The following is a 6238-nucleotide window of genomic DNA, read 5'->3' on the forward strand; positions in this document are numbered from 1 at the left end:
GGGGTAGGGGGAGAGGCAGGGAATTGACCCCTTCCAACCTTAAAGGGCCCCTCGCGGGACACGGCTGGGGCTGGGCGCTTGCCCCCCTTAAAGGGCAATAGCTGAGGGATCTCCTGGCCCAGGAGAGAGGTGGGGCTGGGGAGTTACTGCCCTAAATGTGAATGCCCCCCCCAGGGGACAGAAGAGGAGCTAGGGGGCTCAACCCCCCCTTAAAGGAGCAACCCTTGAGAGATCCCCTGATGGGATATAGGGAAATGGACGAGGCATTAACCCCCCATGTTAATGAGGCCAAGCCCAGGGATCCCCTTCCCGAAGGACTGTGGCAGGGTCCCCACCTGGAAACCCCCAGAGAGGGCCCCCACTTGTGTGCCTGCTGTGACTCCCCACAGCCGGCCCCGGGCTCTTGGCTATTCCCTCGTCACCCTATCGGCTGCGGCCTGCAGCATGTGCTAGCCCAGGGCACGCACTGCTCCACCAGGCATTCCTTCCCACCCCCTACACTCACCCTGTGCCCACAGGATGTCTCATAGGATAGCTGCATGCTGTTCTGTAGAGAGGCTTTCCTCACCAAGTAGTATCTGAGCCTCAAGTATGTCAGAGGGTTAATCTTCGCAATCCACTCTGATGCAGGGAAGTAATACTTTCTCCACAGGTACAGATGATGAAACAGCAACTTTCCCAAGGTCACGCCACATGTCAGAACCCATATCACCTCTGGTCTGGCCCTGTGCTTTAACCACAAGACTCAGAATTGTCAACTCTTGCAGTGTTCTTGGGAGTCTCACAATGCGGTATTTTTTTTAAAGCCTCAGCTCCTGGAGTAATGTTATTACATGAGAATCTCAACGTTCATTTAAACAAAATATAGAGATTCCAGACCTTGTGATTGTGGAGAAAAGGTGAACCCTAAAAATCTACAAAACCAGAATGCAAATAAAAAGGATGCAAAATTGATAGTTCTAAAACTCCCATGATTTTTTAAGTCAGTCTCATGATTTTGGGTGGCCTTGACTCATGATTTATGAATGTAGGGGTTGACAATGCTTTTTTGTTGCTATTTCATGGGTTGCTATTGTTCCATTTCCCCACATCTCCCACCAGTAAGGGTCAGATTTTATTCATGAGCTGTAACTAAAAAATTATTCTTTTTTAGAATCTGTTAAAAAAAACAAAACACTGCTGACAGTTTTCAACTTTATGAACTGATCATTTAAGGTTTATGTCAATGGATTTGCACTCCCACCCTTACCCACAGACAGATCCATGAGGGTCATGAAGATATCTTTTTAGTTGTATTTTCATAATTTTTTTCCCCTCTCACTTTTTTTTTTTGACTGTTTCTTTCTTCCTGTGTCCCTTATCTGATCTCTGGTACCACCCAGCTTGTTTTGTCTGTGTAACATTAGAAAAACTCTATAAACAAAATGTTTGAAATATCTAAGATGGCTGTTTGGTTGTCATCATACTGTTTCTGGGGAACCCGTATGTATTTTTTAGAAAAAGATCTTCCATTGAAGCTATGCCAACAATTGACAACAGCTAAGGATCTGGCCTGCTGAATTTGAAATATATGCTGAAAATTACCACACCCTTCTTTCACGGGCTGGTAGCCTCCACCAACAAACTTTCATTTCTACTCTTCTGCTTACCGAAACCGTTAAGAAAGATCTAAAACAGCTAAGCAGAAGCTTCAGCATTTTCTGTTTCTTTCAGATATTGTATGTTAAATCTTTCCCTTTCCAGAATCTGATACATTTCATACGCACAAAGAAATCCAATGGGTCCATTTTATCAAAAATATTTCGGTCAATTACTTTTTTCAAACTGCCTTAAAAAGGCACAAAATAGGCTGGGCCTAATTCTTCTTTCACGGACACCAGTGTGAATTGGGAGTAAATCCACTTAAGGCAGTGAAGTTACCCGGTGTGAAACTGGTGTAAAAGCAGGATGAAGGTCATCGGCTTTGACTAGATGTTACTGAAGTTTAAAAGGAAATGTTACTATGCTCTGTCTAATCTGATCTATCACTTTTCTAGATATGATGCCCCTTCCTGTGGTATCTGTTGCTCAGTACAACAGTCCAAATTCATGAGGTAGGAAATGCTTTTCATCGTGAGCAAGCTTCAAAATATATTTTTTAATGTTTTTAAGAGAGATGGGGCTGAACTGTCCCTCACCCCAGATCAAAGCGCTGCTGAACTTTGTGGGCTCGCAATCTACATCTGAATTTTCCACTTTTCAGTTGAAAAATAAAGAGGGCTAGTTAACAAACCTGAAATTCAGGCCAGCTTAGCTGAAAGTTTGGCTGATGTTTGCAAACGTCTCAGTGAGCCTGAGCTGATTTATGATTTTGTCACCCGAGGCCTAGGAGATATGAGGCAGTTTTGAATGTTTTGAGGTTTCTAGAAAAACTTGAGCATGAGAGTGGGGGAACCAACACATAAGTATAGATTCACCCCCGTCCTCATGGCTGAGTTGTCAGCCCCATGTGGCCCTGTGCTTCGGGGACCATGCACTTCTTGGAATGTAGGGAAAAGAGAAGACTGACAAACTGGCCTGAATAGCCCTGTGATCCCTGCAGAACCCCCATCCCAGATGCCACACTCCTCTGCTGCTCCTTCTTGCCGTATCAAGAGAGCACAGTTGCCAACTTTAACACGATAACTAAGCCCCCCGACTTTCACGATAAGACATAGATCAAGCTAATCCCATTTCAAAACAAGGCCAAAACAATCCAATCCCTAAGAACCCCAACACTCTATGTGTCTAGATCCCCCCAGTGTGAAGTCTTGGACTGTGGTGGGCCCGCTGTGCACCCCTAACGCTCTGCCCCCCTTGCCCCTGTTTGACCCCCGGCCCCTGCTTGCCAGGAGCCGATCAAAAAAAAAAGAAGCTACAACCCAAAAACTAGTCAATAAGCAATTCACAAGCCAATTAAGCCAAGAACAAGACCAATTTCCGTGTTTTTTTCAAGGGTTTGGCATGTCGGCAGGAGAGTCAACCCAAGCCCTCCAGATGCCAAAAGCCTCTTAACCACCCCCCTGATAAGCACCATCATCACGCTCTCCAGGAACAAACCCAACTAGCTGCCAATGGCGTCTCCAAATCCAGATATGCAAGTTAGCAATGTCTGCTTGAGTCTCTCGTACATGAACCCCATGGCTAGTTTTGATTGTGGTTGATGAATTGTCCATGCTGAGAAGCTGTGATTTTATCAATGCTGCTGTCCTGGGTTTTTTGGGAAGGAGGGGACCTTGGGGGTGTCATCATCAGAATGAATGTTGTACATTTTTAGGACCACTTCACTGGGACAGTAAATCCACTCTGACCAGCACCCCAAGTAAGGCGTGGCATGGAGGCTGCGAGGGATTTGATTGGTGAGAGCTCTCTGCTTTTCAACAGGCAAAATTAAAGCTTCTGTTTCTGTTCTGGTGGGGGCAGAAGAGGACGCTTCCTTGCACAAGTTGCATCTCACTCACAGAAGTTTAACATGAAGACTGTCCTGCTCGTCACTGCTCTTCTCCTGATGAATTTGATGACTGTAATCTGTCAGGGTCCATCTGAAAAGGTAAGACCAACCCAAATGGTCCAGGTGGAGACTGAATTCCACCAAAACCACATTTGGGTCAGCTGAACCCTAATCAGCGAAATGGGACTGGGTTCTGGGGCAACAGATCTGGATCTATTTGCCTCTGTCATCCTATTTTATTGTATCTTTCTAATCTATAGTTTACCTTAATCTAATTCAATCTGATTTTTAAACCACGCTCACCCCCATAGTATATGAGCATCACATGAGTTTTAAAAAGACAATTTATTTACCAATGTTGTTTATATCTTAATTTCTCTCCCTCCAACCCCACCCATAGATGTTATTTATTATGTCTTACCATAGCACTTCATGCTATGCCCATTGTGCTAGGCGTGGTACAAACAATCCTCTATCTTTGGTACGTCTCTGTCCCTCATTTGCATCTGAGTGTCTCACCATCTTTAACGTATTTATCCTCACAACATCCCTGTGAAGGAGGCAGGTGCTATTATCTCCATATTGATCCCCAATCTCTCCCTTTGCCGGTCCCCTGCATCTGTAAACTAAACAATCCCAGGCCTTTCAATCTCTCCTTACATGGAGAGAGGTCTGTAGACCCACTCTGTTCACATATCTTTCTAGAGACAGGGTGATCCACCCTGCACACTGGAAGGGCTCTCCAGCTGAGGATGTTCCACTGAATATTTCAAGTCTGTTATCATTTTGAGGATTACTGTCTATTTCATTCTGTAAACACCCTGGGCTTTGTTTGGATTTTTGTTGTTTTCTCCCTCACCTTTCCCCCCTCCCCGCCGATCGCTGCAGCGTGTGCATAGCAGCTGTTTCAGTTGAGCTGTCCCCAGCAAGGCTCGGGTTTTTTTTCCTGGTTATGTGGAACCCAGTGTCTGAAGTTGTTCCTTTCACATTTGTAATCTGCCATCCTGCTGCCCATTCCCGTAAGTTGGCTAGGTGCCCCTGGAGTTCCACACAGATTTTGCCAGTCTCGCCTCAATAATTTCGTGTCACCCACCAATTTTGCCACCTCCTTGCTCAATCCCTTCTCCAGATCACTAGTAACTATGTTAAACTGTGGCCTCCCAGAGCCTGGATCAATTAATTTTTCAGGCATGCTGCGAAGCCCATGTCTTCTTGTAGGCTGCTAAGGAGGTTGGGGGGTTATAGGCAGGGGTCTGCAGAGCAGGGGCTCATGTTATGGCTGAATAAAAGAATTGGTGTTTTTCTTTGGTGGGAGATTCTCTCAACGGTATTTGAATTATTGGAAATTTCAAATGAAATACTATATGGCTCCATATGAGATATTTAACAATGAGTTTAAAATGCTGAGAGGTGCCTATTGGGGCGACTAGGTGGTGGATAAACTGAATAAGTCAATAGGCTGCAAGCGCAGATCTCAGGCTCAGCTGCTCATTCTGTCTAAGACCCCCCCAATCCTGTGTTTTTTCTCACATTGACAGATCCCTGCAGCCGCCCAGAGCCCTGCTGACTTCACCGGTTCTCAGTGTGGGTAGAGGCTTTGAACCCTAGTGTTTATATGTGTAGGTTAGGGGAGGGCAATCTACGGCCCACTGGCGGGATTCGTCTGCAAGCCGTTTTAAGGCAGCCCACAAGCTGGGGCTGGATTTTAAAATGGGATGGATGCTGTTATGACCATTAACAACATGTGCAAGCTGAGATCGGGATAAACGACCCTCATGCTTCAAGATGTAAGCTGATTGCTCAGTGGGGTCAGGAAGGAGCTCCCACAATTGCTCACATTCATTAAGGTTCTTTGTCCCTTCCTCTGAAGTATCAGGCACTGCTCAGGGCCAGAGACAGGATACTGGGTTATATGGACCAATTGGTTAGCGCCATTATGGCAAATCCCACATTTATATCTTGATCTGAATGAGGAAGGTCCAAGCATCCTCACAGCTACTCAGCATGGGGCTGCCCGGGAATGACACAGAGCCACTGCCTTACTCTAATAATCGTTCTGGTTGTTCTTCCAGAAAAACTCAACAGTTAAATCCAACTCTAACCTGGGCACACCCTGCTGTGTCCCAGTTTCTCTTTTGCTGGTGTTTGCCTTGGCAGCAATTTACCTCCTCCGAGCAAAATGAGCCCCTGCACTTCACTCCCCAGAGAGATGCCAACGCTGCCTTCTGCCTGTCACCACCTCAGCCTCTCCTGCTGGGCACCCCACTGCAGTCTGCCAGTCCGCAGAACCCAGCTAGCATAACTGCTCCAGTTGAAGTCTTCCCGCAACACACCCACTGCGCCCTTCTCTTCGCCGCCATCGGCTTCTTTCCTCGTTTCCCATCAGAGCCATTCATTCCACCAACTGCGATGGAATCCCGGCAGCAGAGTCCAGCTTCGCATGAAGGTTCCATTAGGATCACATTGGAGAGGCAGATGCATGTCTCACCACAACACCTGATTGATTGAGCAGCTCCTGTGCAGAATGGGCCTCCCCAAGGAAAAGAGACTGAGATTGCAGCAAAGGGTGTATTCTGTTGCATGATTGTGTATGTATTGCACTAATCTGAAGGTCCCCAGGCCTAGCCATTGGAAGACAGATCCCCATTCCATGAAAACAAGTTCTGATGCTTTGAGAAATTAATGTGAATATAAATTCTTTGGAGTCTTTCTGATCTCTACAGAGTGGCAGCCAACTCAACCTAATAAAATGAAAGACAGGCTTCCTTA

At 46.1% G+C, this 6238-nt stretch overlaps 1 long non-coding RNA gene across 1 annotated transcript; it reads left to right on the top strand.

Moving 5' to 3' along the window:
• The first annotated feature begins 3341 nt into the window (after positions 1-3341).
• LOC116837987 (uncharacterized) lies at positions 3342-6238 on the top strand. Its single transcript, XR_004376829.2, has 2 exons — positions 3342-3568; positions 5542-6238. It is a non-coding gene; the product is annotated as an uncharacterized LOC116837987 (long non-coding RNA).

This window comes from Chelonoidis abingdonii, chromosome 25, assembly GCF_003597395.2.
Source record: "Chelonoidis abingdonii isolate Lonesome George chromosome 25, CheloAbing_2.0, whole genome shotgun sequence".
Classification (NCBI taxonomy): Eukaryota; Metazoa; Chordata; order Testudines; family Testudinidae; genus Chelonoidis; species Chelonoidis abingdonii.